The sequence below is a fragment of the Malania oleifera genome, chromosome 6 (assembly GCF_029873635.1).
Source record: "Malania oleifera isolate guangnan ecotype guangnan chromosome 6, ASM2987363v1, whole genome shotgun sequence".
In the NCBI taxonomy this organism is placed as follows: domain Eukaryota; kingdom Viridiplantae; phylum Streptophyta; class Magnoliopsida; order Santalales; family Ximeniaceae; genus Malania; species Malania oleifera.
This window is the reverse complement of record NC_080422.1, coordinates 48107157-48129206: the sequence shown is the minus strand read 5'-3', so window position 1 is coordinate 48129206 and position 22050 is coordinate 48107157. Positions and strand designations below refer to the sequence as shown.

The 22050-nt window shown below is 34.5% G+C and overlaps 1 protein-coding gene across 3 annotated transcripts in view; it reads right to left on the bottom strand.

The window, feature by feature from the left end:
* LOC131157863 (protein HIGH CHLOROPHYLL FLUORESCENCE PHENOTYPE 173, chloroplastic) overlaps positions 1-22050 on the bottom strand; it is a 71074-nt gene that overhangs the window by 12906 nt on the left and 36118 nt on the right. Inside the window, exon 14 of one of the 3 annotated variants that reach the window (XM_058112289.1) lies at positions 4672-4925. The exons of 1 other annotated variant lie outside the window; for it this stretch is intronic. The gene's annotated coding sequence lies outside the window, so the exon portion shown is untranslated. Of the gene's footprint in view, positions 1-4671; positions 4926-18301; positions 18500-22050 lie in introns of those variants that run through there. One more of the 3 variants, XM_058112288.1, reaches the window with a different exon arrangement.

Below are 22050 nucleotides of genomic sequence, written 5' to 3'. Positions count from 1 at the left end.
CCTTTGTTCAACACTAGTATTCCCAAAAATACATTAATTCATAAATAAATTTCTGAAGATACCTGACTTAATCTATTCCCTTACTTGATTCATGTGAAACCTATTAAAAGCCCTAAATCACGCCTACAGCGTTCTAAGCTCCAAACCCTAAAACCACATTCACCCCAGTTGACTCAACTCAAACCCTAGTATATTAACATCTAACACATTTTCTGGGTTCTGAAATTCCAAATAAGCACATAAACTCTAAAATTACTTACTTACCTTGGTTTTGGGATGGTATTTGAACTTCTCTAACCAAAATTCTGCTCCGGCTAAGTTGTAGAGAATCTGCCCAAGATCATCGTGGTAACTTTTGATTGTCGAAATGGGGAAAATCGGGGCTGGAATCGTAGAGAGAAGGTAGAGAAACCAAAATGTAGAGAGAGAAAGTGAAAAGGAATGAAATTTCTTGCTGAAAATGTGATTATTGCGTATTTATAAATGGATGGCCACGTGGCTTCGTGGACTCATCGATGAACAAAGAAGGGAGTTTGTTGACGAACCCATAAACCTCATCGCCGAACCTGAAAGTTCTGAATCCCTGCTCTCTGTATCTCTTTGTCGACAAGCCACGTGTCCTTGTCGACTGGTCAAAAAAAGGCAGTTCGTTGACGAGCTCAGGGCTCTCATCGACGAAGCCCTATAGTTTCCCCTTAAAAATTTCTTTTTCCTCTATTAATTTCATAATTTAAATTTTTTGGGTCTCTACAATATGTTTTGGGGGAAAATTATTGTGGTTGGTTTGATCATCTCCCATTTTCTATTAAATATGTAGTTTAAGTTAAATAAAACCCTGGAGATGTTCATACCTTATTTTCTACAACTTATATTTTTCCCAGTCAAGTTATTTTATTTATGGTTAACAAATGAAAATTGTGTGGCATGGGAATGATTTTAAATGGCATATGTGAACAAAAGATTTTAACTGGTTTTTATGCTGTATTTGATATAACGGTCAGAGGCCGAGTTTTGATATAACGGTCGGGGGCCGAGTTTCATACAATGGTTAGGGGGGCAGCGGGTTTTTTATTGAATGACAGTTCTATATGAAATAAGTTATAATACAGTTTTTATTATGTAAATTGCAATATATGATTCTAGAACCTTGTGGATCTGTGATATGTGATAATGTGATATTGTGAGCACGCTACCGTAGCTATATGTGGGCAATTAGTGCAATCACATAGGTATGGAAGTGTGATGTTGGGATAGTCGATTGGAGACCTACGCCGCAATACTACTATGAGGTTTTTGCTGCTGGGGGGGGGGGGATCCGGGGAATTTTGGATGACCATAGGTAGGCACAATCGTACTTACTACCTTAAAGCTTTTAACTCAGTTGCGAAACCACCAACTGTGAGTTGAGTCCAGCGTTTGGGCCGCACAATCCATAATAGGGGGAAGCATGTCGTATGAGTATGTGATAGCGTGACGACGCTACTTTGGCAGTCCAGGTTGCGTCTTTTATGCATATATGAGCAAATTTACTATAAATGGGCTATATTGAGCCAACAACCATTACTTGGAAATTATGTATCTTCTAATATACAGTATAGTACAATTTTCTTTAAAATCCCATTTTCATATATATATATATATATATATATACATATTTAAATGATAGAATTTTATTTCATACGAGAACCATGCTAGCCATACACTAATAATAATATAACTTGTTTTACTAAAAAGTGTCTCAACCCATTATACAAATGATTTTTCAAGTTCTTCAGGAAACCGTTCCTAGCTTGCCTCAGGGCGAGAATTAGACTTTTGGGAGTAGTTATCACTGCTGGTGAGATACTAGTTATCCTATTTTATGATTTTCGGGGATTGTAATATGTAGACGGATAGTGGTATGTATATATTTTGGGAACAATTAGAACTTTGGTAAAGAATGTTGATGTTTTAGTAATCTTTCATTGTATGGTTTTAGTTCTAATATTGGCATGTGCACCCGAGATTCCCTGGTTAGGGCGAGTTGCATCTCCGTATATATGTATGTCTGGTATCAGAGAATGTTTATTTATTTTACTAGCACTCCAAGTCCACGTGGTGGGTCAGGATGCTACAAGTTGTAATGCCACAACCTGAGTCTGTCAGGGAGCACTGCGTCTCTCCTCCTCCACCTGGACCATACAACAGGGGGCGGGTCTTATCGGACTAATGACTGACCCCGCAGACCAACACGTGTCATTTTCAATGTATTTTGTCCTCACTCACACATTTCTTGAGAAAACTTCTCAAAAGGTCACCCATCCTAAGATTACTCCAAGTCAAGTACGCTTAACGATAGAGTTCTTATGGGAAGGCTCCCGAAAAGAAATGTACATTTTGTTGATATGGGTAGTAATATCAAATCTTTTTTAAGCATTTCTTCCACGAAGTATCACATTCTCCCCCACTTACAGAACGCAACGTCCTCATTGCAAACCTACATTTCTAAGCCTAGACGATGTGAATCTCATTACACTTTTGACTGGATAATTGCTCTGATACCATTTTGTAATGCCCCAACCTAGGTCTGCTAGGGAGCACTACGTCTCTCTTTCCCCACCTGGACCAGACAACAGGGGGCGGGCCTTATCGAACTAATGACTGGCCCCACAGACCAACACGTATCCTTTTCAGTGTGTTTTGGTCTCACTCACACACTTCCTGAGAAAACCTTCAAGAAGGTCACCCATCCCAAGATTACTCCAAGTCAAGTATGCTTAACCGTGAAGTTCTTATGGAAAGACTCCCGAAAAGAAAGATGCACCTTATTGATATGGGTAGTAACATTAAATCCTTTTTAAGTATTTCTTCCATGGAGAATCACAAAGGCAAAGGAAGTATAAAACAAAAGGAGGCAACATCAAGAAGAGCAAGGAGGAGGATTTGAAGAAGTAGACATCTCATGCTTTGATTCATTTAAATATGTTGGAATTCATGTGATCCCAAGAGGGGACAAGGGGTGAATTGGGAATTAAAAATTTTGGCTAAATTAAATATCTTGTCGATTCACCACAAGTCATATCCCATTCAAAGTATACGCGTGTATGTAAAATAATTTTAACAATGAAAGCAAACATACACGTGTGCAGTATATTTTATTTAAATCAAATATGTGTATGCAAATAGTTATGGCAATAAACATACATACACATGTTGAAATTAAAGTACAGGAATTTAAATAAGATAGAGAGAGTACATATCGAGGTTCGACCAATACTGCTTACGTCCTTGCCTTAGGCATACCCCCCCCCCCCCCCCAAAAGGATTCCACTATCCCTACTCACTTAAACGAGAGAAGCAGAAGTCATTTACAACTTGTCCTTATGGGGTAAGGTAAACCCCAGGTCAGATTACAGGGCTGACCCCAACCTACACAACTCTCCTTACAGAGCAAGGAATACCTCAGCTCAATTACCAGGTTGAGCTAAAATGGTCTCCTTTACAAGGCCAAGACTCCCCAATTCAATTACCGGTTGAACCCAATCGATCTCCCTTACGGGGCGAAGACTCCCCAATTCAATTAATGGTTTGAGCCCAACCGTTACATTAAAAATATTTTTCGTACATATGAAATGCTTCTAAAAATACAAGCAAAGATGTACACGTTTAAGCTCAAAACGCACTCTCTTATGATTAAAATAATACTTAGTAGAGTATGGGTGCTTATCAAATAATATTTGCACAAATAAAACACATGGATATAAAATAATTATTATGTTCTCCAATAAAGATTTTTACAAATCAAAGTATTAGGAGAATCTGGAGTTTAAGTTCAAGAAAATATTTGTATTAAAAATAATTTCTCCCAATAATGTTTATCATGAAAATAATTGGGAGAAACCTAAGCAATATTCTAAAAAATGAATTTTAGAAAATAAATAACAAGTGAGAGTATATGCATATGAAAACAAATAAAACGCCCAAAATAAAATGCTCTCTTCAAAAATGATTTTGAAATAAATTAGTGAAAGAGGGTTGAGAGAGATTTGTTTAAAAGATTTTGCCCCAAAAGAATAATTTTAGCAATAAAAATTGATTTGGAAGAACTTTGATTAACAAAAGTTTAGAGAGAATTTTAAGTTAATCAAAGTTGCTAATCAAACGAATGAAAGGGGTATATATAGATTTTCAGGAAATTTGACCATTTGGGGACATGGGGGTTATTTTGAAATTATTTATTTAAAATTTTAACCATGTTTATTGCTAAAATATTAACCCAACTCGAGAGGTTTGGTTGACCAATGCTTGGTGTTGGTCAACTGAACACTTAACAAATTTGAATTTAAAAGTGGGTTCAGTTTGCTGTGGGCAACGCCGGTCGGCCGAGCCAAGGTGATTTCCTAACCTTCGTAGGTTTGGTAAACCGAGGCATAATGTCGGTCTATCGGTTCTTCAGGGCCGGTCGGCCAAGGCGTTTTGAACTATAAGTTCAGTCGCCTGAGGACGGTGAAAAAGTCAAAATCATATGGTCGATCAACCATGAAAAGTATGTTCATTTTAGGTCGGTTGCCCAAGGCATGATCTGTGATGCCCTGATTTTTGTACAAATTTTTTTTTCAATAATAAATAAATAATCACTCGTTATCCACAACATCCACAAATCGGTCACGTTAACTATCCTACTATCATTCATATGACCTGACCCGCATTGGATACAGGGTAAAAAGTTATTTTATAATATAACCTAACAGCGGAAGACAGTATATACATATCAATCGGAATACAATACCAAGAGTATCAATATACACAAATACATAATACTATCTCATACTCAAAAACAATACAACCCTAGGGAATCACACCTCCCTAGTCCAAACTCACCCTGTATATTAGGGTTCCAACTCCTTACTATCACAGAGCTCTATCACCCGATCGGTCTCTATTTCCTAAAAAATTTAGATAAATTGGGTGAAACACATCTCAGTAAAAAGGAATAAATTATTTACAGTGTGTCGTCATATGAGTTTAATTATAATACACTTTACTTTTCAAATCATCATTTAATCTAAAAAAATACACTGATATATACACATTTTCATAATCATATAGATATACAACACAAGCTTTTATAAGCTTTAAAATCATTTTACAAATTCAATGATTTCCAAAACATAATTATTTGCGAAGTTCCTGAGAATAAGGAAGATTACCCACTCATACAGGTAGCTTTCCTCTGCCCTAACACCTTATGCAGCCAGATATGACCACATCTAATACCTATCAGGGCACTCACCTTACTCAGTAAGCCCTCAAGCGGAGAGTTTCGCTTCGCCTCAATTATTTATGTCATTAACTCACACAGTTCATTTCTCAAATTTAAAATTCTTTATTTCTTAATTTCCTTTCTTTCTTTCATTTCTTATGTTAGCCAATTTTATCATTTTTTCACTTTCCATTTTCATTTTACTTTCCGGCTTATGAGTATCCTTGGTATCAAATACCAACATCGCGTCTGTAACTCATGGTCACCCTGAGATTCTTTCTATCCACGCCATGTTTCCCCCCATGGTCAAGGTTGTGCAGCCTGAAGGTTAGATCTAACTACGGTTTGCCGACCCAGTTAGATTAAAGTATCATATCATATATCGTGTCTATAGTACGACTAGCCAGCCTATAACCCTGATATGGACTTAGGGGGCCCAACAACTCTACAAAATGGCATAGTCGACTGTCACGCCACACACTCCAAGAGTCTGTGTGGTTGCACTAACACCACTAGCAATGGTACCGTGCTCAATATCATAACCATCCATCAGGGTTCACTACCACATACCCACAATCATTATGCGGTATTGGCATTTCATCAATCATATTCCAGTATATCACAATTCAGTTCAATATAAATATTCTCATCATTTTCTATGCACATTTCATCATCTCGTAATAACATATATTATATCTTACGTATTTTTCACATTTTCCCAAAATACTCATATCAATAATTTGTACAAACTCATTTCTCATGCAAATAATTTACACTCATAAATAAATGCCACATTTCATTATTTTCCACCAATCATATCAATCATTCTCATTTCAATATTTTCTCAAAAAATACCCATATTTATATTTTACATTTTTCAACACACGTCATGTGCCACACAATTTTCATCTAAGATTTATAAAATATTATTTTCACACTCCAAAATATCACAATTTAAAATCACTCAAATGTCACACAATTTATCTGATATTTATATCGTAATAATTTCTAGACAAAATACCATAAGCACATTTTCACATATTAATTTAAACAGTAATTCTAAAAATACTGTTATAATTTATTCCCCTTACCTGATTTACTGAGAGTCTCGTTAGATCCAAAATCTCACGCCCTTGGCGCCCGAAATTCAATTCCTGAAATTTGTATTTTTCCCAAATTAATTAACCTATTTCCCCAAAATAATACTCATCTAACCTTCCTTAAGCTCTATATACCTCAAATTAATATTTAAACTAACATTTAATAGCCCCACTTAATTTTTTTGAATTTTGCCTACGGGTCCTAAAATTACACCCGCGGCGCTCACCCATGCCCTAAATTCCAGAAATCCTACTTCAACTCCAGATGCTCAACATTTTAGTATTTATAAATTAATCCTAATTAATTAAAAATAAGCCCCTCAATAACCCCTGTACCCCAAATTTGGGGTTTTACCCACGATAATCCCATGAGAATTTCGTGCCGCTAGACCCTTAGAGAATCATTCCTAGATTCTCGTGGTGATGTCCGTTCGTCGATTGGGCTTATAATTTGTAAGAAATTAAAGAAAAATGAGAAATTAGTTTACCTTAGGAGATATGTCTACACCGCTCCTACCATCGATCAGCTCCGATAGAAATGACGGCAGCGAAGAATGGAATCCAGCAGTATCTTTCGATTTTCGATTGGACGAAAATTCGCCACAAAATCGAGGAGAGAGGGAGAGAGAATGAGAGGAGAGAGAAACTTTCTACGCGTGCAAGAAAGGAGAAAGAAGAAGAAGAAGAAGAAAAACTAAAAGAAACTAAAAAAAATAAATCTCCTGAAGCTAGAAGCTTCAAGAGAATAATAATAATAATAATAATAATAATAATAATATATTTTATTAATAAAAATAAAAATAAATTTTAATTATTTTTTTCCTTTTTTTTCTTTTTTTTAAATCCGATTAATTAATTACTTTTTTTTTTTTATTATTATTATTATTATTATTATTATTATTATTATTATTATTATTTTAGAATCACTCAACTAATCTTCTATATCCCTTTTTGGGGTTATTACATGATCAAACATTTGAATTTTGGCCTTCAGTGTGGTCGGTCAACCGAGGTGTTTATTAACCTTAGTGGGTTGGTCGACCAAGGTTATTTAATTAACCCAAAAATCTAGCGTTGGTTGACCGAAGTCTTTTTAAAATTAATTTAAGCCTTGTTGACCCTATTGTTATTTCAAAAACCTTGTTTGATTTCAGTTTTTTATGAAAAGGTTTTACGTGAAGGTTATGGTCCCTAAGGTCAGTCGATGGTTGCCTGAGCATACAATCATATCATGCAGATGTATGCATTTTTACAGACCCAAATAAAAATAAATACTATACAAATAGAATAAATGTCTTCTTAATCTTTTGCTCTTCAAGTTTTCATGGAACAACCAGGATGATATGAGTTTTAAGTCCTTTTGACTTTTATCTTCGTCTTTTGTGTGTGCATTCCGAATTATGAACCTGTTCAAAATACTAGACACACACATGAGACATTTGTATTTGTCAACATCAAAACAGAGATCAGACTCAAAAAGCTAACAAAATACATGACTTATTTTGAAAATTCAATTGACAATGAATAGAAGGGTAAGAGATTGAGTAAGTTTGGAGAATCGTGAGGTACGAATGATTATTCAGAGAGTTCAATTTTTGAAAATTTACTCAAAATCAAATTCTCCAAGTAGTATTTCTAAAGTGAGCATTTAAAACCCAAGAATCCCTTTGAAATTCCCCAAACAAGCCTAAGTGTCTAACTCGGATCTGAGAAGATAGACCTAAAAAATCCGAATACCCATACCTGAGAACCTAGATTTGAAAACCCAGATCCAATGTGTGTTTTCTTTAGATGGTCGGATCGCTGCCACTTCAGTAATCTATGTCAAGTGTTCTGCGCTCATCAATTTTTGCCACGTGATAGGGACGTTATGCTGACATCACCACACGGTGAGGATGCTATGCTGACGTCACCCTGCCATGTAATATTGTTTCTAGATTTTTCAAAATAAAAATAACTAAAAAAACTTCCTGCCGCCACGTGTCGTCACTGATGACTGACATGTGGTAGTCACCTTTTTATGGCTTCCTTGAATTGGGCCAACCCGATTTGACTCTGGTCAACTCAAGTTGATCTATTGACCCGTTTAAACTGGTTGAACCAATATGATCTTCATGGACTGCCCATCATTTATCTATTTTTATTAATTAAATTTTAATTTAAAAAATTTGGGAAATTTTGGGGAAAAAATAATTAAAAATAAGGAAAAATCAAGAAAAATTAGGAAAAAACCATTAAAAAAAATAAAATTCTTTGAGTCATTTTTGACTTGAGAAGCCAAAAAATATATAAAAAATAAATAAAATGGGAAAATTATTTAAAAATCCCAGAAAAGTGCAGAAAAATCTTGGAAAATTCTAAAAAATTCTTGAAATTTTTTCTGGAAATTTGGGAATATTTTAAACATAATTTTTTTTCTTAAATTTGTTGAATTTATATGATCATTTTATATGTTTATTATTTGTATATATATTTTATTTTGCGTGTGTGCATCCCGATGATAAAACAAAGTGTAAAGAGGTGTTTCAGACCTCACGTATATTAGTTTTAAGGGGAGTTTATCTAATAAGATCCCCTCTTTTGGAGATCTTATTAGATATTCCTAAATTACACTTAATTTTGCATTTTCTTTCGGAGTCTCAACGTTTATTGGTTTGTAAATGAGTTAATTAAGGACCATTAATTCAAGTTGCAATAATTCATAGTTAATTAGGAACCGTTTGTGGAATGGGTGTGTAGGGGGTGCTAATACCTTCTCCTCGCATAACTGTACTATTGATCCCAACTTTTGTAAAAGTAGACAGAAACTACTGGTTTCTTGGCCTTAAGATTAATCTAGAGACCAATCAACGAGGAGTAACTAGGTGAACTAACTGCACCTAGGAAAATAATAGGTTAGTGGCAAGTCTATCAAACCAATATTATTATCATCCTTCACCATTTCGGACCCCATTCTCTAGGATGTTGCGACAGCTTGACAACTCCGTTGGGAACACAATGTGAGTCGAGCCATTAATTAATTGTGAATTATCCTGAATATTAATTTAATTGTTCTTTTGATTACTTCATGATATTTTGCATATAAATATGAATAATTGTTGTGTATATGTGAATATCTTGCTTGTGTATGCAATTTTTATAAATGTTATGAATGAATGGATAAGTATATACAGGGTGTGATGATCTAATGTAATATTGGTTTGGGCTTTCAACCTTATGTGAACACACACAATTTCATAAGCCTTATACCCAAGCTTTGCCATCTTAAGATTCGATAAAGGTATAATAGCATTAGCTCCTGTGAGGCATAAGTCTTCAGGGGTGCATGAATAACTCCACTCAGTTTGTACTTTATCCAAACCCATTGGCTAAGGATAGGGGACATTCTGGGGACCTACTTTTTTATAAGAATAAAGCTTAAACCACACATACTTAAGGGAGAGGAAATTAGAGTTGAGGGGCAATTTGGTCAAGTTGGTGCACTAACCCAATTATTCCTCGAGTTGCAGATCTCCAATAACTAACTGTGGTCTCAGGTAAATCCCACCCTTCAAATAAGATCTTCGATTGTTAGGATCACACTTCAATCTTAGGTGGAAAGGGAAGCTTAAGAAACAGAATGGTTACGGGAGAGGATGGAACTTCAAGAAAAGCTTCACTTAGCTAAGGAAAGAGTTATGGGAGTTGAATTGAATGCTTGGAAGATGAAGCAAAAAGAGCAAGGAACAATCCTCATGTGGTAGCGAAATATTAAACAGAAGAAAGAAATGTACCTACAAGCTGAGGAAGAAATGGTAGCTTTGAATGAAAGGAAAGAAACTCCAAGTAAAAGCCAAGCTGAAAAAGGAAGTACTGAGAACCTTTGAGACTGAGAATGAGGAAAAATTATAGGTCCTATAGGAGGTTGAAGCTAGGCTGCTAAGTTGGGACAATTGCAAGCCAAATATCAAAAAGTAGTGCCTTATGCACAAAAGGCAAGATATTAAGAGGCCAAGTTTTAGGCACTAGATCGCCAGGCATTTGAGATAATGCTTCAAGTATAGGGAGTTGTTAACAGAGTGGGAGTCATGGCTGAGAAACTAAAGCAAGTTGAGCATGAAGTGTATTTCAAACAATTTGATTCTGAAATTGCAAAACTTATACATGATGTGCACGAAGAGTTGGGTTAGTTTGGGCGCTTCCATTAGGAATATGTTATTGTTTTTTCTTTTTTGTAATGAAAATAGTTGCAAAAAAAGATTAAAAAAATATAAAAAGAATAAAAAAAAATGATCTTTCCTTTTTAATTCAATTTTTTTTTTACTTTTCACAAACTTGATATAATAAAGATATGTGGAACATTGGGGGTTTCTCTAAGAATTTTGGCAAAGTGGTTGTTTTAGGTTGTATTGCATTCATAAACATCATGTGTTTCATGTATGGTCGTATATACATCTCCATCATAAACATTGTCAATGGAACCATGCTCACATAATATAGTATCCTACAGAATTAGTGTGTTAGGTTTACAGTGATAGAAAGACAGTTGAGTTTATAAAAAAACATTGAGTAGAATAAAAAAACATCCTTGCATCCTTATAATACTTGACAAAGAGTCAGAATTATGAGAGAGCACTTGGAAATTCGAATGTTGGAACAAAACAACAACCATATTGCTGCTGGCACAAATGGGTATAAGCTCAGTCCCAAGCCTGTCATCACATTCACTGGCTACGAGAAAGGGGGTCCATTAACCGTTGTGAGCTTCGACGGGAATAAAGGATGTCAGGGAAATAAAAAATCAAAAGAAAAATATGATGGAAATGCTCACTGCTATGAATAAAGTGAAGGTCGTACAACCACCAAAACCAGTAGTTGAGGAAGATCCTTTATTTTTGCCTGAGTTCACACCGGTTAATGGACGCCTTTTCTCGCAACTAATGAATGTGATGATGGGCTCGGGAGTGAGCTTTTACCCATTTGTGCTAGTAGCAACAGGGTTGTATAGACCTCCAGGATTTAAACAAGCCGAGAATGAAAATAGGCAATCACCACCAATTATAATTTCTGATATTGAAGAAAGAGGGCTAGTTAAGGAGACTATCAAAGAACAAGTCCCTAGCTCCGAGGTGAATCATAAATATGAGGTATTAGAGGAATGCTTACGAGCTATGGAAGGTATAAATGTGTTTGGATCAGTGGATGCATTTGACTTGTGTCTGGTGCCAAATATGATTTTACCACCAAAGTTTAAAGTTCTGAATTTCAAAAAATTCAATTGGTCCAAATGTCCAGTCACTCATTTGAAAATGTATTGTCAAAAATGGTTGTTTATTCCAATAATGACAAGTTTCTCAACCATTATTTCTAGGATAATTTGACCGGAACAACCATAAGATGGTACATCTAGCTAGATTGTGTGAGGATTCGCATGTGGAAAGATTTGGCTCATGCCTTCTTAGTATAGACATGTAATTGAAATGGCTCTTAACAGGCTAACCTTAAAAAATAGAAAGAAGAAGACAAGCAAATCATTCAAAGAATATACCTATTGATGTAAGGAAACAACAACACAGGTGCATCCTTCAATCAAAGATAAAGAAGCGATCTATCTATTTGTTAATACCCTCAAAGATCTATATTTCGGTCATCTCATTGGTAGTGCTCCCCAAAATTTTGTAGATTTGTTAATCACCCTAGAAAGAATTGAAGGAGCATTTAAGATGGAAAGGATAGGTAACTCTAGTACTAAGCAAGGGGTTGCAACGAAAGGAATAGACAAAAAGAAGGATGGAGAAGTATAGACAATACTAGGTCGCCCTATAGAGAAAGCAATGCTAGATGTACTAATGATAGCATGGTATTCAATCCCATAGTAAACATTGTAGTTCAGTAGACTGCGCAACTACAGATGGAGAAGTATAGACAATACAAGGTCACTCTATAAAGAAAGCAATGCTTGATGTACTAATGATAGCATGGTATTCAATCCCATAGTAAACAGTGTAGTTCAATAGACTGTGCAACTACATATGATTTCGTTGGGTTCATTGTCAACGCCAATACAACAAAATGTTCAAGCTTCAGAAAGAAGAGTTCAAAGGGAGACAAAGAGAATAGAAATTCAGCCCACTCGGATGACTTATGTTGAATTATTCTAGAAAGTGATGAAAAAGTCAGTTGGTTGCCCTAATACTAGGAGCATTATTGCAACCTCCTTATATAAGAGGGTGATTCCAATGCCTGATGTAAATATCATGCTAGGGTGCTAGGCCATTTGATTGAAAGGTGCTGGTCATTTAAATATAGAGTGCAAGCCTTAAGAGATGCAGGGTGGTTGTGTTGGCCTTATAAGGCTTAATATCCTATTTTGATGCTGACAAACAAGTAGATCTTAACATGCTATGTTAAGTGATGTATTTTCAGGACTAAATGAAGAATGCAAGGTTAAAGAGTTCATGAGAGTTTGTACCTCAAATAAGGATGATTATATCAAACTTGAAGCATGGATTTAAAGACTAAAACTTGAAGATCATGAGAGCATTGATATTAAAGAAAAAGCTTCAAGAATGAAAGCCAAAGTGATCAACATGTAAAGCTCAAAGAAATATGAAGCAAGCATAAAGACCTCAAGGAATTCAAGGATTGAAAATTTGAAAGAGTTTAGGAAATTTCATGTAAGTACTTCAAAGAATTTCAATATGGATGCATGAAACTCTTAAGTTAATGTCTTGCACCTAGATACCTTTGAACATACTTGGAAAATATTTTTATAAGGTCAAAAATTGTTTTAAAAAGGTTAGAATCAATTTTGGAATGAAAAGCACCAAAAAGAGGATTTCTCAAATGCTGTCAATTTTTCTACATCTGCATTGATGTGCATTTTTATCCATCAAAGAATCTTTATTTTAAAATGTGTTCAACATGAAAGTTTTAGGATTTTCTCTTAGCTTTCATTTGACACCAAGATCATCAAATTTGGAGTTACACAGAAAAAGGTACAAAATACTGAAGGGTGCTCGAAGCTGACAACATGACAGACGACTGTCAAGAACTGGACAATCGACTGCCAGTGCACTTTGAGGCATCTGTGTGGGTTTGGACAGATGACTGCCACCTTTCTGGCTCTTTGTTTTAACTAGACAGACGACTACCCAAAATGGACAGTCATCTGTCACGCGGTTGTTATGAATTTTCTCATAATGGTCAAATTTTTAAATGGGGTTGTTTGTAACTCAAAACTTATGGAAACTTGGGGAATACTTCAAACCACTTGAGGATCAAGTTGTACACTTTTTAAAGTCTATAAATAAGCCTCAAATATCATTGAATCAACACAACTAAGAATTCAAATTCTGAAAAAATTCAAAGTCTCTTTCAAATTGCTCTCAAATTCTCAAGGCTCTCTTTTGCTCTCAAGCTCACATATTGTGCACGAATTCAACTGAGTTTTAGCTAATCTTCTTTCACCGGAATTGTGCTACAAATCATAAATCTTTCAATCATTGAAAGAATTAATCGGTGATATACTTCCTTGAGCTTCAAGTTAATTTTCATATTGTTATTTACTTTGAAGTATATTAGTTGTGCTGTAATTGGTGTATTAACCAGCTCTTTGAGGAGCAAGTTCTTTGTACGCATCTATTTGATCTTTATCTTGTAGATTGACGATTCCAAGGGTTATTTGGATTGTTGGCTAAGCAAGGGGATATTGCTTAGAGGTGGGCTCTAGCCTAATTAAGGAGTGACCGGACGAGGGGATATCGTTTAGAGAAGGCGGGCTCTAACCTTAATCAAGGAGTGTTGTAAAGGTTTGTTCCACTCGTTAAAGGAACAGGTTTAGTGAATCCTTTGGTAGTTTACCAAAGGCGAGGACGTAGGCTAGGTATAAGCCGAATCTCGTAAAAATCCCGATCTCACTCTCTCTTTCCCTATTCTTTATTTTCAGTACATATTTAAATTGCGTGGATGATTTAAATTTGAAAATTATATAAACTATGTATATTTGAAAATCAAGAAAACCTTAAAGTTTAATTTTGATTTGGGTTGAGGAAATTGAAAGGGAGTACGTTGGTTAAACCATATCTTGCAGAAACCATACGGGAGTACATTTCTTGGTTAAACACTCAAAGATAAATTAACTTAAGAGTTTATTTGAATTCTGAAGTTTGGAAAGCGTAATTGGATTTTATATTGAACATCATATTGAAGAAAAAATTTCATATATACAGGACTTTGTTCAAAACTCACATTCACCACAAAGCTTATATAAACAAACAAACTATCTCAAGATCTTATATTACCAAAGTGCTAAATACTTTATATCTTGGTTTGGTTGTTTGCTGTTTAACTTGTACTTGGCAAATAAATTGATTGTTTGGCTTAAAGATTGTGTTTAATTGATTGGTTGTTTAATTGTGTTATTGGTTGGATAAAAGAATTAAGTTATTTATTGATTAAAGAATTAAACAAACAAGTCAAGAATTGGTTAAATATTAAAAGAAATTAAGAACTTTAAAAAGAACTAAAAAGAAAGTTTTAAAAAAGCCAATTCACCCCCCCCCTCCTAGGAAGCTATTCCTAATTTCAGGTTGGCTTTTGATGATGAAAAAGAACCCAATATGCATGATAATCCATTATTGAACCATGGAGGGGCTATGATAAATGTCATAGGAAAGGGAAACAATGAAGATATGAGAAAAAGGATAGGGCAAGTCCGAACCCCACTGGATGAGGTTTTTTAAGAATTACATCAAGTGAGAATGTTAAAAGAAGGGGCACTCTATGGTGCAGGATTACACTGTTGTTATTGCTAGGAAAGACTAGACTTTTCAGTGCAGGAATGTAGTACATTTTGAAAAATTTTATAGAACTTAAAGGAGGCTCGCCTAGTAAAGCTCCATGCTGGGCTAAAAGATCAACTAATTGTCAATTTCAATGGTGGATCGACCTGACGATGGAAATTGGGTTTACTCACCTTGGAAAATATTGAATTGAATAATTGGCATGTGCTTGAGTACCCAATGGTGGCAAAATCAATGTAATCCTAACATGTTTATGAATTCCCTAATTTTTGTCTTTTCATAAGAGGACAATGCCCCATAGCTCTTTTTGTTTAGATCATTTTCAATTTGAATGATAAAAAATGAATTTTAGTACATTGTCTCATCTTATTATATCATCCTTTACCTATCACTTTTATCAAGTCTTGTCTTGTTTTGCTTGTGTTTCATGGAGGAGTACAAGAAATGGCTTTACCAGTATATCTAAAAAGACCAAATAATGCATTGATTTACCACTTGAAAATTTACTTGAGCCTTAATTTTAAACCAACTTCTTCTTAAAGTCAGTTTACCAAAAAAAAATTCACCCTAGGTTTGGGGCCCCAATGTTTGACAATTCATTTGAGGCACTGGTTATCATAAAAGGATCGTAGACCATTTTTCTGCTACCCAAAACAAAAATAAGGAATCTCTTACTAAACCTATTGATCTTGAAAAATATATATTTTCTTGAATACACCATCAAATGATCCCCCCCCCCCCTCTCCCAACACAAAGGCAATTTCAATAAGATTACCATAAAGCCACCTGAGGATCCCAAGAAAAAAAAAAAAAAAAGGAAAGCTTATATGAAAAGGGGAACCAAGATCCCTTCAAAAGGGAAAAGCAAAAAATATAGTAAAATGACAAAAAAAAGTAAGATGGAATGATCAAGGGCATACTTCATTGGTGATCCTTGACAAATGTTACCCTAACAAAATGTATGGCTTTGAGTCTTATTAAATCATTTTCTTCTTTAGCCCATACCCTCAACCTACATTACGGTCTAAAAAGAAAATCCTAACATAATTGGTATATGTCAGTACATCAAATGGATTGCCAAACTCAATAGAGTTTGAACTACGATATGACTTGATCCTAATAAGGTACGTAGGCAACTTATTTAAAGGAATAAGTTTGCTCAACTTTTTGCACTACTAGGGGCAAAAATGACATCTTAAGTAGGGGTTTTTAAACCTTTGTTTTCCTATTCTTCTAGAAACATGTATCCTTAGCCTACATTTCATCCCGTGTCTTAAAGTCCACCTTGAGATTGAAATATTAATTAAAATACTTGAGAAAAACCTAATCAAATTTCAAGATGGAAAGACTTAAATGAATCATGGGATAAAAAAAAAAAAAAAAAGCACTATAAAAAGAATGCATCAAATTTATAGTGGAATGGTGAAGAAACGGGTGCAATAGATGGGCAATGCCAGTTCTACTTTTTCTTAGGATAAGAAAAAGGAGATTCTCAATTAATTTGGAGTAAGGAGAAAATCAGAGGTGTATACAATTAATTTGATTCTCTAAGTTAACATCAAGGTTGTGCAGCGTCAGAGTACTAGTAAAGTCATTTCCTGTTAAGCAAGCATAGAAACCATGCAAATAAATAGATTTAAACATTTTACTCATATCCCTAATGAGATTGTTTTATCTGATTGCATGCTTATTTATTTAACTTCAAAATGATTTAAACATTAAGATTACAGTCCGTAAAGGGGTGCCGCAGGTCAAGTTGTAAACTTGAGTAACTTAGCCTTAAATAGCCTAGGTTAGATGCATGCCAAGTTTTGAGAAGCCAAGAGCTGGAAGCAGTGAATCGGACAACACTGGTAACGTCTTCTACTCAAGAGCATAGTTCCCTTGAAATTCGTTAATAGAGGCATCATTAGCAAAGCATAAACCCTCCTTTCCACATATTGGAATTTGAAAATTGTTGTAGGGAATTGAAATATGGCAAGGATTGGTCTCAAATTTTTGTTTGTTGATTGGATGGATATTGATTCATAAGCATTCCCGAAGAGGAGATTTGTGCATCTTTATGCATTGTATGCATGGCATCAACAGTGATAAGAAGATTTCTATATGCATTCTGTAAAGTGGTATCATTGCGTGAGCAGAGTTAGGATGAGTCCTCAGGTCATGCATCATAATGTTTATATCATAAAAATTTCGTTCATGGATTTTTTTTTTTTTTTTTAATAGTGTTCATTACACTTCTCACACCTTTAATTCATTGTCTTCCGAAAATCAGAATGGTCTGTGTCCTACTTAGGGTATAGGAAGCAATTTTCCCCAATCCAAGTAGTCATTTCCCAAATATTATTTATCCACTTTGGAGACATGTGATATTAGTTTCCAAATCCGAGTAGTCATTTTCCAAATCGTATTTGTCCACTTCAGAGGCATGTGGCATTAGTTCCCAAATTCAAGCAGTCATTTCCCAAATCTTATTTGTCTACTTTAGAGGCATGTGACATTAGTTCCTAAATCCGACTAGTCAATTTCCAAATCTTATATGTCCACCTCAGAGAACTCAAATTCAGGTAGTCACTTTCAAGTTGTGATGTCAACTCCGGAGGTGTGTGGCATTAGTTCCCAAATCCGAGTAATCGCTTTCATGTTGTGATGTTTTGTCCACCTTGGAGCCATGTGGCATTAATTCCCAAATCCAGGTAGTTGCTTTCAAGTTGTGATGTCTACCTCGGAAATCCGAGTAGTCACTTTTCAAGTTGTGATGGTTTGTCTACCTTGAAGGCATATGGCATTAGTTCCTAAGTTCGGGTAGTCACTTTCAAGTTACAATGTTTCGTTTGCCTTGGAGGCACGCGGCATAGTTCCCAAATCCAGGTAATGATCTCTTTATGGACTAAAACAATTTACACCTTACTCTGTAAATTTGTTGAATTGACTTGATTCCATGCACCTTTATAAATCCACACATTCTCTTCTGTCAAGTTTTGCTATATAACACTTATCTCCTGTTTTTATGGATTCATTAGTGTATGATGCCAATATATATATATATATATATATATATATATATATATATATATATATATTCTCCTATCATCCTAAGCAACAAACTTATAAAGAGGAGCAACTGTAGACACCCTATTTTGTCTAGGACTCTATATAGAATATATATATACATATAATTTTAATGCCCTCTTGGGTATTTTCCTAGGTATAATCACCATCCAATTCAAATTCATACATTATTTTATAAATAGTCATTTGTACAATTTCAAAAAAAAAAAGTAAATAAAAAATTCATGATAATTAAAATAGATAAGGGAAATTTTTTTAAAAAATAATAAAAATTCGATGGGCTAGCTCCTCCATATTTGCACCTGCACACACATCGTAAGAGATTTCAATTAGAAATGGGTGGTAATTGCAAATTAAAATTACAATTAAAAAAACCATAAATTTGTTATTAATTTGATTGATCAATTGGAATTAAAGAGTTGCTTTCCCATAGGCCTATAAATAGTGATATTCAGAGAGTTGAGGGAAGGAAAAAAAAATTGAGAGAATTGGAGAAGAAAAGGAGTGAGTTAGTTGAGAGATTGTGAGATTGAAATTTGAAGAAGAGAGAAAAGGTTGAAAATTTAAGAGTGAAGGACGCCAAAGTTTGACAGTTGGGAGTAGCCGAGAAGCAGCAAAAGATGGAGGAATAGCTTGGAATTGTTGAAAGCAAAGGAAGCAGAAAACAAAGAGAGGCGACATCAAAAACAACGAGGAATTGAAGAGGTAGACATCTTATACTTGGATTCATTTAAATATATGACTTGTTTTGAAAATTCAACTGACAAATGAATGGAAAGGTAAGAGATTAGGTAAGTTTGTGGAATTGTGAAGCAAGAATGATTATTAAAAGAGTTTAAGTTTTGCAAATATACTCAAAATCAAATTCCCCAAACAGTGTATCTAAAATGAACCCAAAAATCCCTCTAAAATCCCCTAAACAGACCTGGGTGTTTGACTAGGATCCTAGGAGACAAATCCAAATCTAAGACACAAACCCAAAAAAACTCGAATACCAATACTCAAGAACCAAGATCCAGAAACTCGGATACAATGTGTGTTTTCTTTGGACGATTCTGCACTCGTTAGTTTTTGCCATGTGGCGGGTGATGTCATGCTAATGTCACCCTGCCACTTTGTTGCTTCTAGATTTTTAAAAAAATAAAATAATAATAATAAAATAAAAAACTTCCTGCTACCATGTGTCGCCACTGATGGTTGATGTGGCAACCACCTCTCTATCCCTTCCCTAAATCGAATCCACTCGGTTTGACTCAAGTCAACTCTAACTAACCAGTTGATGCGATACAAACTGATTGAACTTGTCTAATCTTCCTAGACCATCCATTTTTTATTTATTTTTATTAATTAATTTTTAATTCAAAAAAATAGGGAAAATTGGAAAAAAAATAGTGAAAATCTAGAAAAATTAGGAAAAACGAGAAAAAATAAAGAAAAATTCTTTGAGTTGTCTTTTACTTGAGAAGCAAAATATATCTTATTTTTTGTTTGTGCGTCCTGATGATAAAACAAATGGTAAAGAGGTATTTCAAACCTCACCTATATCAATTTTGAGCAAGGTTTATCTAATAAGATCCCCTCCTTTGGAGATCTTATTAGACATTTATAAATCACACTTAATTTTATATTTTCTTTTTGAATTTCACTGTTTATACGGAAATGGAAGCCATAAAAACGCATAAAGCTCATAAATCTGGCATTTTCCATAAAGAGGAGCAAAGAAGATAAAGAAGACATTTAATTTTATTTGTATTGCATTTAAGTATTTATCTTTGGTCTTTAATAATGCATGCATCTGCATGATATGGATTGATTGCTCAAATGACCATAAAATGACCATAAGATACCTAACATTTCACCAAAAACTTTTTTTCTAAAAAAACAAATCATACAAAATTTTTGGAATAACTTTAGGGTCAAATTAGGGCTTACTCAGTCGACCGATGTTAGATTTTTTGGGCAAAATATTAATTGTTAATGTCCTCAGTCGACCGACCAATTTGAGCTTTAATAAGCTCGGTCGACTGAACCACTGTTTGCCCCAGAGTCAAAATATTGACCATAGCTCGGTCGACTGACCCTATTTTGAACTAATCTTCCTTGGTCAATTGATCCATTAAAATTTACTTTTCCAACTACTTGGTCAACCGACCTTATAGTTCAAAATTGTCTTGGTCGACCAAACCTCATGAATGGTCAACCGGCCTCTTACCATGGTCGATCGAACCCACAAAGGGTTTAGAAACACCTTGATATGGTCGACCAAGCCTGTAGTTCAAATTTGTCTTCGAATGAACTTATAAAAGTAGTCGACCGACCCTTACCCTTGGTCAACCGAACCTCTCGGGTTGGATTAATTTTCAACGCCTAAACACGCTTAAGTTTGAATTAAATAAATTCAAAAATACCAAGTGTGTCCCCAACAGTCAAAATTTTCTAAAACTCTATATATACCCCCTCATAACCTCAAATTAGCAACTTTGGTTAATTCCAAATTCTCTCTAAACTTTTGTTAATCAAAGTTCCCTCAAACCAATTTTTATTACTAAAATCATTTCTTTGGGGCAATTTTTTCAAACAAATCTTTCCAACTCTCTTTCATTCATTTATTTCAAAAATCATCTTTGAAGAGAGTATTTTTATTTGGGCACTTATTTTATCATCTCACATGCATACACTCTCACTTAGTAGTTATTTTTTAAAATCATTTGTAAGAGTATTGTTTGAGTTTCTCCAGATTATTTTCATGATAAAAATTATTGAGAGAAATTATTTATTGCACAAATATTATCTTGAACTTAAACTCCATATTTTCCAAAAATCTTTGTTAGAGATTATATATTTTATACACACATATATTCATTGTGCAAAAATTATTTAATAAGCACCTTTACTCTAAAGAACATATTTTATATCATATTAGAGTGTGCATTTTATGAGCTTAAATGTGTACATCCTAGCTTATTGTTTGAAGCATGCAATATGTACAAAAATGTTTTATTACACAGGTTGGGTTTAGCTCGGAATTGAACTGAGGAGTCTCAGCCCCGTAAATGAGATCGATTCGGTTCAGCCTAGAAATTGAATTGGGAAATCTCTGCCCCGTAAGGGAGATCGGTTGGGCTCAACCTTGATGTATGACAATTCTACAAACTCTAGTCCTACCAAAGACCCTTTCACAAATGTGCACACACCAGATATACTTTAGAATGAGAATTTAATTAACCACAATGAACAATTTAAATTATATGCAAAAACTACAGATTGTGGAAAATTCAAAAAGTTATAAGATTCACGTAGACTTGTCCTTAAGGACCTAATCAAGTAGGACAAGATAATCACTTGAAAGATGGTAGATTCAAGCATTAGAATTAAGCCTAAACATGCAAATTATATATCCTTAGAATAAGAAACAATCAAGCATTCAAGTGTGAAAATCTTCTTGGCTTTAAAGAGTTTGTCTGCAGAGATTGCTCAAAGACATGCAATGGATTGTTTTAAAAAAAAACTACTGGAAGATGAATATTATATTGACTATCCAAGGTGTATTTTGGAAGTGTCTAAAATGAGCTTACTGAAATTATTCAGAATGATAAACACAACACACTCAAACCTTGCTCAATATCCCGAATGATGATTCTCAGCGCTACTTGGGGTTGTGATTGATCCTCTTGATTTTTGAAGCAATATTATCACATAATAGCTACTATAATGGTAAGATGGAGAATGAAGAATGATAATCTCACCACTCACTCACAAAGAGAGAACAAGCTTAAAGCTTAAGCACAAGACAATAGCTCTTGATTCAATTCAAAATATTTGATGTCCCTAATAATTTACATGCACAGCTATA